Source organism: Erinaceus europaeus, chromosome 20 (assembly GCF_950295315.1).
Source record: "Erinaceus europaeus chromosome 20, mEriEur2.1, whole genome shotgun sequence".
Lineage (NCBI taxonomy): Eukaryota > Metazoa > Chordata > Mammalia > Eulipotyphla > Erinaceidae > Erinaceus > Erinaceus europaeus.
In genome coordinates, this window is record NC_080181.1 from 1,832,668 (window position 1) to 1,843,714 (window position 11,047).

The window sequence follows — 11,047 nt, forward strand, 5'->3', positions numbered from 1 at the left end:
CCAGATGATGGGTGTGTGGACTACCTGTGTGTCGCAGATGAAGGGTCTGTGACCTGCTGTGTCTCCCAGATGAAGTGTCTGTGACCTGCTGTGTGTCCCAGTTGAAGGTTGTGTGGACTAGCTTTGTGTCCCAGAAAGGGTGTGTGGACTATCTGTGTGTCCCAGATGAAGGGTGTGTGGACTAGCTGTGTGTCCCAGATGAAGGGTGTGTGGACTAGCTGTGTGTCCCAGATGAAGGGTGTGTGGACTAGCTGTGTGTCCCAGATGAAGGATGTGTGGACTAGCTGTGTGTCCCAGATGAAAGGTTTGTGGACTAGCTGTGTGTCCCAGATGAAGGGTCTGTGATTAGCTGTGTGTCCCAGATGAAGGGTGTGTGGACTAGCTGTGTGTCCCAGACGAAGGGTGTGTGGACTAGCTGAGTGTCCCAGATGAAGGGTGTGTGGATTAGCTGTGTGTCCCAGATGAAGAGTCTGTCATTAGCTGTCTCAGATGAAGGGTGTGTGGTCTAGCTGTTTGTCCCAGATGAAGGCTGTGAGGTCTAGCTGAGTGTCCCAGATGAAGGGTGTGTAGACTAGCTGAGTGTCCCAGATGAAGGGTGTGTGGACTACCTGTGTGTCCCAGATGATGGGTGTGTGGACTACCTGTGTGTCGCAGATGAAGGGTCTGTGACCTGCTGTGTCTCCCAGATGAAGTGTCTGTGACCTGCTGTGTGTCCCAGTTGAAGGTTGTGTGGACTAGCTTTGTGTCCCAGAAAAGGGTGTGTGGACTATCTGTGTGTCCCAGATGAAGAGTGTGTGGACTAGCTGTGTGTCCCAGATGAAGGGTGTGTGGACTAGCTGTGTGTCCCAGATGAAGGGTGTGTGGACTAGCTGTGTGTCCCAGATGAAGGGTGTGTGGACTAGCTGTGTGTCCCAGACGAAGGGTGTGTGGACTAGCTGTGTGTCCCAGATGAAGGGTGTGTGGACTAGCTGTGTGTCCCAGATGAAGGGTGTGTGGACTAGCTGTGTGTCCCAGACGAAGGGTGTGTGGACTAGCTGTGTGTCCCAGATGAAGGGTGTGTGGACTACCTGTGTGTCCCAGATGAAGGGTGTGAGGATTAGCTGTGTGTCCCAGATGAAGGGTGTGTGGACTAGCTGTGTGTCCCAGACAAAGGGTGTGTGGACTAGCTGTGTGTCCCACATGAAGGGTGTGTGGACTAGCTGTGTGTCCCAGATGAAGGGTGTGTGGACTAGGTGTGTGTCCCAGATGAAGGGGCTGTGGACTAGCTGTGTGTCCCAGATGAAGGCTGTGTGGTCTTGCTGAGTGTCCCAGATGAAGGCTGTGTGGACTAGCTGTGTGTCCCAGATGAAGGCTGTGTGGTCTTGCTGTGTGTCCCAGATGAAGGCTGTGTGGTCTAGCTCTGTTTCCCAGATGAAGTGTGTGTGGACTAGCTGTGTGTCCCAGATGAAGGGTCTGTGGAGTAGCTGTGTGTCCCAGATGAAGGGGCTCTGGACTGGCTGTGTGTCCCAGATGAAGGGGCTGTGGACTAGCTTGTGTCCCAGATGAGTGGCTGTGACGAAGTGTGTGTGGTGTAGCTGTGTGTCCCAGATGAATGGTGTGTGGATTAGCTGTGTGTCCCAGATGAAGGTTGTGTGGACTAGCTTTGTTTCTAGAAAAAAGTGTGTGTAGACTAGCTGTGTGTCCAGATGAAGGGTGTGTGGTCCTGCTGTGTGTCCCAGATGAAGGGTGTGTGGACTAGCTGAGAGTCCCAGATGAAGGGTGTGTGGACTACCTGTGTGTCCCAGATGATGGGTGTGTGGACTACCTGTGTGTCGCAGATGAAGGGTCTGTGACCTGCTGTGTCTCCCAGATGAAGTGTCTGTGACCTGCTGTGTGTCCCAGTTGAAGGTTGTGTGGACTAGCTTTCTGTCCCAGAAAGGGTGTGTGGACTATCTGTGTGTCCCAGATGAAGGGTGTGTGGACTAGCTGTGTGTCCCAGATGAAGGGTGTGTGGACTAGCTGTGTGTCCCAGATGAAGGGTGTGTGGACTAGCTGTGTGTCCCAGATGAAGGGTGTGTGGACTAGCTGTGTGTCCCAGATGAAAGGAGTGTGGACTAGCTGTGTGTCCCAGATGAAGGGTGTGTGGACTAGCTGTGTGTCCCAGATGAAGGGTGTGTGGACTAGCTGTGTGTCCCAGATGAAGGGTGTGTGGACTACCTGTGTGTCCCAGATGAAGGGTCTGTGATTAGCTGTGTGTCCCAGATGAAGGGTGTGTGGTCTAGCTGTGTGTCCCAGATGAAGGCTGTGTGGTCTAGCTGAGTGTCCCAGATGAAGGGTGTGTGGACTAGCTGTGTGTCCCAGATGAAGGGTGTGTGGACTACTTGTGTGTCCTAGATGAAAGGTGTGTGGACTACCTGTGTGTCGCAGATGAATGGTCTGTGACCTGCTGTGTCTCCCAGATGAAGTGACTGTGACCTGCTGTGTGTCCCAGATGAAGGGTGTGTGGACTAGCTGTGTGTCCCAGATGAAGGGTGTGTGGACTAGCTGTGGGTCCCAGATGAAGGGTGTGTGGACTAGCTGTGTGTCCCAGATGAAGGGGCTTTGGACTAGCTGTGTGTCCCAGATGAAGGGGCTTTGGACTAGTTTGTGTCCCAGATGAGTGGCTGTGACTACCTGTGTGTCCAGATAAAGGGTGTGTGGACTGGCTGTGTGTTCCAGATGAAGGCTTTGTTCTAGCTGTGTGTCCCTGATGAAGAGTGTGTGGACTAGCTGTGTGTCCCAGATGAAGGGTGTGTGGACTAACTGTGTGTCCGAGTTGAAGTGGCTGTGGTTTAGCTGTGTGTCCGAGATGAAGGCGCTGTGGAATAGCTGTGTGTCCCAGATGAAGGAGCTGTGGAGTAGCTGTGTGTACCAGATGAAGGGGCTGTGGACTAGGTGTGTGTCCCAGATGGTGGGGCAGTGGACTAGCTGTGTGCCCCAGATGAAGGGGCTGTGGACTAGGTGTGTGTCCCAATCAAGTGTGTGTGGTGAGCTATGTGTCCCAGATAAAGGGTCTGTCATTAGCTGTTTGTCTCAGATGAAGGGTCTGTCATTAGCTGTTTGTCTCAGATGAAGGGTGTGTGGTCTAGCTGTGTGTCCCAGATGAAGGCTGTGTGGTCTAGCTGAGTGTCCCAGATGAAGGGTGTGTGGACTAGCTGTGTGTCCCAGATGAAGGCTGTGTGGACTAGCTGTGTGTCCCAGATGAAGGGTGTGTGGACTAGCTGTGTGTCCCAGATGAAGGGTGTGTGGACTAGCTGTGTGTCCCTGATGAATGGTGTGTGGACTAGCTGTGTGTCCCAGACGAAGGGTGTGTAGACTAGCTGTGTGTCCCTGACGAAGGGTGTGTGTCCCAGACGAAGGGTGTGTGGACTAGCTGTGTGTCCCAGATGAAGGGTGTGTGGACTAGCTGTGTGTCCCAGATGAAGGGTGTGTGGACTAGGTGTGTGTCCCAGATGAAGGGGCTGTGGACTAGCTGTGTGTCCCAGATGAAGGTTGTGTGGACTAGGTGCGTGTCCCAGAGGAAGGGTGTGTGGACTAGCTGTGTGTCCAAGATGAAGGGTGTGTGGTCTAGCTGTGTGTCCCAGATGAAGGGTCTGTGATTAGCTGTGCGTCCCAGATGAAGGGTGTATGGACTAGCTGTGTGTCCCAGATGAAGGGTGTGTGGTGTAGCTGTGTGTCCTAGATGAAGCGTGTGTGGACTAGCTGTGTGTCCCAAATGAAGGGGCTGTGGACTAGCTGTGTGTCCCAGATGAAAGCTGTGTGGTCTTGCCTGTGTCCCAGATGAACGGTGTGTGGTGTAGGTGTGTGTCCCTGATGAAGGCTCTGTGATTAGCGGTGCGTCCCAGATGAATGGTGTATAGACTAGCTGTGTGTCCCAGATGAAGGGTGTGTGGTCTAGCTGTGTGTCCGAGATGAAGTGCTTGTGGTCTAGGTGTGTGTCCCAGATGAAGGGGCTGTGGAGTAGCTGTGTGTCCCAGATGAAGGGGCTTTGGACTAGCTGTGTGTCCCAGATGAAGGGGCTTTGGACTAGCTGTGTGTCCCAGATGAAGGCTGTGTGGTCTTGCTGTGTGTCCCAGATGAAGGCTGTGTGGTCTAGCTGTGTGTCCCAGACGAAGGGTGTGTGGACTAGCTGTGTGTCCCAGATGAAGGGTGTGTGGACTAGCTGAGTGTCCCAGACGAAGGGTGTGTGGACTAGCTGTGTGTCCCACATGAAGGGTGTGTGTTGTAGCTGTGTGTCCCAGATGAAGGGTGTGTGGACTAGGTGTGTGTCCCAGTTGAAGGGGCTGTGGACTAGCTGTGTGTCCCAGATGAAGGCTGTGTGGTCTTGCTGTGTGTCCCAGATGAAGGCTGTGTGGTCTAGCTCTGTTTCCCAGATGAAGGGTGTGTGGACTAGCTGTGTGTCCCAGATGAAGGGTCTGTGGAGTAGCTGTGTGTCCCAGATGAAGGGGCTCTGGACTGGCTGTGTGTCCCAGATGAAGGGGCTTTGGACTAGCTTGTGTCCCAGATGAGTGGCTGTGACGAAGTGTGTGTGGTGTAGCTGTGTGTCCCAGATGAATGGTGTGTGGATTAGCTGTGTGTCCCAGATGAAGGGTGTGTGGACTAGCTTTGTTTCCAGGAAAAGGGTGTGTGGACTAGCTGTGTGTCCAGATGAAGGGTGTGTGGTCTAGCTGTGTGTCCCAGATGAAGGGTGTGTGGACTAGCTGTGTGTCCCAGATGAAGGGTGTGTGGACTAGCTGAGTGTCCTAGATGAAGGGTGTGTGGACTAGCTGTGTGTCCCAGATCAAGGGTGTGTGGTCTAGCTGAGTGTCCCAGATGAAGGGTGTGTGGACTAGCTGTGTGTCCCAGATGAAGGGTGTTGGACTACTTGTGTGTCCCAGATGAAGGGTGTGTGGACTACCTTTGTGTCGCAGATGAGGGGTCTGTGACCTGCTGTGTCTCCCAGATGAAGTGTCTGTGACCTGCTGTGCGTCCCAGATGAAGGCTGTGTTGACTCGCTGTGTGTCTCAGATGAAGGGTGTGTGGACTAGCTGTGTGTCCCAGATGAAGGGTGTGTGGACTAGCTGTGTGTCCCAGATGAAGGGTGTGTGGACTAGCTGTGTGTCGCAGATGAAGGGGATTTGGACTAGCTGTGTGTCCCAGATGAAGGGGCTTTGGACTAGCTGTGTGTCCCAGATGAGTGGCTGTTACTACCTGTGTGTCCAGATGAAGGGTGTGTGGACTAGCTGTGTGTCCCAGATGAAGGCTTTGTTCTAGCTGTGTGTCCCTGATGAAGAGTGTGTGGAGTAGCTGTGTGTCCCAGATGAAGGGTGTGTGGACTAGCTGTGTGTCCGAGATGAAGTGGCTGTGGTTTAGCTGTGTGTCCCAGTTGAAGGCGCTGTGGAATAGCTGTGTGTCCCAGATGAAGGGGCTGTGGAGTAGCTGTGTATACCAGATGAAGGGGCTGTGGACTAGGTGTGTGTCCCAGATGATGGGGCAGTGGACTAGCTGTGTGCCCCAGATGAAGGGGCTGTGGACTAGCTGTGTGTCCCAGATCAAGTGTGTGTGGTCTAGCTATGTGTCGCAGATGAAGGGTCTGACATTAGCTGTTTGTCTCAGATGAAGGGTGTGTGGTCTAGCTGTGTGTCCCAGATGAAGGCTGTGTGGTCTAGCTGAGTGTCCCAGATGAAGGGTGTGTGGACAAGCTGTGTCCCAGATGAAGGGTGTGTGGACTACTTGTGTGTCCCAGATGAAGGGTGTGTGGACTACCTGTGTGTCGCAGATGAAGGGTCTGTGACCTGCTGTGTGTCCCAGATGAAGGGTGTGTGGACTAGCTGTGTGTCCCAGATGAAGGGTGTGTGGACTAGCTGTGTGTCCCAGATGAAGGGGCTGTGATTAGCTGTGCGTCCCAGAAGAATGGTGTGTGGACTAGGTGTGTGTCCCAGAGGAAGGGTGTGTGGACTAGCTGTGTGTCCCAGATGAAGGGGCTGTGATTAGCTGTGCGTCCCATATGAAGGGTGTATGGACTGTGTGTCCCAGATGAAGGGTGTGTGGTGTAGCTGTGTGTCCCAGATGAAGGGTGTGTGGTGTAGCTGTGTGTCCCAGATGAAAGGTGTGTGGACTAGCTGTGTGTCCCAGATGAAGGGGCTGTAGACTAGCCGTGTGTCCCAGATGAATGCTGTGTGGTCTTGCTTTGTGTCCCAGATGAAGGGTGTGTGTTGTAGGTGTGTGTCCCAGATGAAGGCTCTGTGATTAGCTGTGCCTCCCAGATGAAAGGTGTTGGACTAGCTGTGTGTCCCAGATGAAGGGTGTGTGGTCTAGCTGTGTGTCCAAGATGAAGTGCTTGTGGTCTAGCTGTGTGTCCCAGATGAAGGGGCTGTGGAGTAGCTTTGTGTCCCAGATGAAGGGGCTTTGGACTAGCTGTGTGTCCCAGATGTAGGGGTTTTGGACTAGCTGTGTGTCCCAGATGAAGGGGCTGTGGACTAGGTGTGTGTCCCAGATGATGGGGCTGTGGTCTAGCTGTGTGTCTCAGATGAAGGGGCTGTGGACTAGGTGTGTGTCCCAGATGATGGGCCTGTGGACTAGCTGTGTGTCCCAGATGAAGGGGCTGTGGACTAGTTGTGTGTCCCAGATGATGGGGCTGTGGACTAGCTGTGTGTCGCAGATGAAGGGGCTGTGGACTAGGTGTGTGTCCCAGATGATGGGCCTGTGGACTAGCTGTGTCTCCCAGATGAAGGGTCTGTGGACTAGCTGTGTGTCCTAGATGATGGGGCTGTGGACTAGCTGTGTGTCCCTGATGAAGGGGCTGTGGACTAGCTGTGTGTCCCAGATCAAGTGTGTGTGGTCTAGGTCTGTGTCCCAGTTGAAGGGTCTGTCATTAGCTGTTTGTCCCAGATGAAGTTTGTGTGGTCTAGCTGTGTGTCCCAGATGAAGGGTGTGTTGTTTATCTGTGTGTCCCAGATGAAGGTTGTGTGGACTAGCTGTGTGTCCCAGATGAAGGGTGTGTGGACTAGCTGTGTGTCCCAGATGAAGGGTGTGTGTGGTCGCTGTGTGTCCCAGATGAAGGCTGTTGGTCTAGCTGTGTGTCCCAGATGAAGGATCTGTGATTAGCTGTGTGTCCCAGATTAAGGGTCTGTGATTAGCTGTGTGTCCCAGAAGAAGGGTGTGTGGACTAGGTGTGTGTCCCAGAGGAAGCGTGTGTGGACTAGCTGTGTGTCCCAGATGAATGGTCTGTGACTAGCTGTGTGTCCCAGATGAAGGGTCTGTGACTAGCTGTGTGTCCCAGATGAAGGGTGTGTGGACTAGTTGTGTGTCCCAGATGAAGGGTGTGTGGTCTAGTTGTGTGTCCCAGATGAAGGGTCTGTGACTAGCTGTGTGTCCCAGATGAAGGGTGTGTGGATTAGCTGTGCGACCCAGATGAAGGGTCTGTGGACTAGGTGTGTCCCAGATGAAGGGTGTGTGGACTAGTTGTGTGTCCCAGATGAAGGGTGTGTGGTCTAGTTGTGTGTCCCAGAGGAAGGGTGTGTGGACTAGGTGTGTGTCCCAGAGGAAGGGTGTGTGGACTAGCTGTGTGTCCCAGAGGAAGGGGTGTGGACTAGCTGTGTGTCCCAGAGGAAGGGGTGTGGACTAGCTGTGTGTCCCAGATGAAGGGGCTGTGGACTAGCTGTGTGTCCCAGATGAAGGGTGTGTGGACTAGCTGTGTGTCCCAGATGAAGGGTGTGTGTTTAGCTGTGTGTCCAGACTGAAGGGCCTGTGCTCAAGCTGTGTTCTAGGGTAAACAGTCTGTGGACTAGCTGTGTGTCTAACTACAAGGTCTGGACTAGCTGTGTTTCTAGACTGAAAGGCCTTTGTTTTAGTTGTGTGACCAGACTGTTGGGCCAATTGATTAGTTGTGTGTTCAGACTAAAGATCCCATGATTTTTAAAAAAATATTTATTTTATTTTTTATATTTTCTTTTTTATATTATCTTTATTTATTTATTGGATAGACAGCCAGCAATCAAGAGGGGAGGGGAAGATAGAGATGGAGAGAGACAGAGAAACACCTGCAGCCCTGCTGCACCACTCAGCTTTCCCCCTGCAGGTGGGGACCAGGGTCTCGAACTGGGGTCCTTTCGCACTGTAACATATGCACTCAACCAGATGCGCCACCACTTGTCCCCCTTAAATATTTATTTATTCCCTTTTGTTGCTCTTGTTTTATTGTTGTAGTTGTTGTTATTGTTGGATAGGACAGAGAGAAATTAAGAGAGGAGGGCAAGACAGAGGAGGAGAGAAAGACAGCTGCAGACCTGCTTCCCTGCAGGTGGGGAGCCAGGGGCTCGAACCAGGATCCTTATGCTGGTCCTTGCGCTTTGCGCCATGTGCACTTAACCCACTGCTACCGCCCAACTCCCGAGCCTATGTTTTAATTGTGTGACCAGACTGAAGAGCCTGTGTTTTAGCTGTGCAACCAGACTTCAGGGGCTGTGGTCTAGCTGTGTGTTCAGGAGTAATGGCCTATGTCTACCTGTGTCCAGATGAAGGGTCTCTTGTGTGTCCAGACTGAAGGGTTTGTGCTTTTCCTGTGTCCATAGTGAATGACCTGTGTTCTCTTATGTGACCAGACTGAAGGGGCAATGTTCTAATTGTGTGACAGCTGAAGGGTTTGTAGACTAGCTGTGTGTCCAGATGAAGGGGGTATGAACTAGCTATGTGTCCAGGAATAAGGGCCTGTGTTCTAGGCTAAAGAGTCTGTGGTCTAGCTGTGTGTCCAGAAGAAGGGTCTGTGGTTTACCTGTTTGTCCAGGCTGAAGGGCTGGTGGTCAACTATATTAGAGCCTAAAGAGTCTGTAGTCTAGCAGTGTGTCCAGAATGAAGGACCTGTGATTACTGTGTCCAAGAATGAAAAGTCTCTTGTGTAGCTGTGTCCAAGATCAAGGACCTGTGGTCTAGCTGTGTGACCATACTGAATGGTCAGTGGTTTAGCAGTGTGTCCAGACTGAAGAAGCAATGGACTAGCTGTGTGTCCAGACTGAAAGGTCTGTGGTCTGGGTTTGCATCTAAGAATAATGGCCTATGTCTACCTTTGTGTCCAGTTGAAGGGTCTGTGTTGTAGCTGTGTGTCCAGACTGAAGGGCCTGTGCTCTAGCTGTGTGTCCAGACTGAAGGGCCTGTGCTCTAGCTGTGTGTCCAGACTGAAGGGCCTGTTGTTTCTGTGTGTCCAAAGTGAAGGGTCTGTAGATTAGCTGTGTGTCCTGCCAGAAGGAGCTATAGTCTGTCTGTATGTCCAGACTGAAGGGTCTGTTCTCTTGCTGTGTCCAGAGTGAATGGCCTGTGTTCTCATTTCTGACTAGACTGAAGGGTCTGTGACTAGCTGTGTGTCCAGACTGAAGGGACAATGTTCTAATTGCATGAGCAGACTGAAAGGTCTGTGGACTAGCTGTGTGTCTAGACTGAAGGAGCTGTAGACTAGCTGTGTGTCTGGATGAAAGGGTGTAATCTAGCTATGTGTCCAGGAATAAGGGCCTGTGGTCTAGCTGTGTTCTAGGCTAAAGAATCTGTGATCTGTTAACTGTGTGGTCTAGCTGTGTGTCCTGAGTGAAGGGCCTGTAGTCTGTGTGTCCAGACTGAAGGCTCAGTACTCCAGCTGTGTGTCCAGACTGAAGGTGGTATGGTTTGGCTGTGTGTCCAGGAATAATGGCCTATGTCTACCTTTGTGTCCAGATGAAGGGTCTGTTGTGTTGCTGTGTGTCCAGACTGAAGGGCCTGTGTTCTAGTTGTGTGACCAGATGGAAGGGTCTATGGTTTACCTGTGTGTCCAGACTGAAAGGTCTAGCTGTGTCTCAGTTGAAAGGTCTTTGGTCTAGCTGTATGTCCAGACAGAAGGGCCTGGGGTCTAGCTGTGTGTCCAGACTGAAGAGCCTGTGGACTAGCTGTGTGACCAGACTGAAGGGCCTGTGTTCTAGCTCTGTGTCCAGGAATAAGGGTCAGTGACTACTGTGTGAACAGACTGAAGGGCAATGTGGTCTGGCTTTGTGTCCAGACTATGGGGCCAATCTTGGTGACTCCCAAACTTGCTTACACTGACTCTGGCCCTGTGGGGAGACACTAAGGCCACGCTGTTTAACTGGTACGTGCCCCTTGTGTTTGTCCCGGCCGTGGTAGATGGACTTGGTGTCCCTCTGGGGCAGGTGGCCCTCATCCCGCTGATCCAGGGGTCAGTGCTAGGTTGCCAGCTGACCCCTCACCTTGTCAGTAGTTCCTGAGGGAAGCAGATGGTGCCTCTCCTGGAGCTGTAGACAGACACTGAAGGCTGCACCCACATGGCTGTGACAGCCTTGAACACATCTGCGTGCCCCACTCACCGCCAGTGGACTTACTGTGCCCACTGCAGCCTGGGAGTCCAGGTCCTTGAGGGCCAAGTGCTATCCCTGCATGGCTTCCTGAGCACAGGCTTCACGACGCCCTGAACAGACGGCTGAGGTGGTGGCTTGAAACAGCTGCAGAGGGCCACAGACACTTACCATGAAGACACTCCGTGTTTGTCACCTCCCTTACAGAGCCTCAGTATGTCACCTCCCCTGCAGGCCCCAATGTATGTCACATCCTCTCAAAGCCCCCTCCCACGTCTGTCACCTCCCCCTGCAGGCCCCCCAGTGTCTGTGACCTCCCACTCCAAGCCCAAGCACGTGCAGCGGTTCAACCTATGTCCACAGCAGGGGCTGGTGACGGAGTGGTGTGGTCTGGAGTAGTTTCTGATGGACCATGCAGTGCCCTACCCAAAGGAGTACAGAAGCAGGCCGCTGGGGACCTCTCTGAACCCCGCTGGGCACAGCTAGCATCAGGGCCAGATGGGTCCCCGTCCCTGCCGATGCCAGAACGCTGACACAGGCCGGTGTCTCCAAGGAACTTTATTGAGGCGGGGACAACACTGAGGACAGGCCTCTGAGAGCCTGGAGGGAGTCCCAGCCACCCCCCCCCCCAACACCACAGAAACAACAGTGAAACACCCCAACGCAGAACCCACACAACAGGGCATCTGGGAAGGTTCATTTCCAGATGCAAGTTTCTG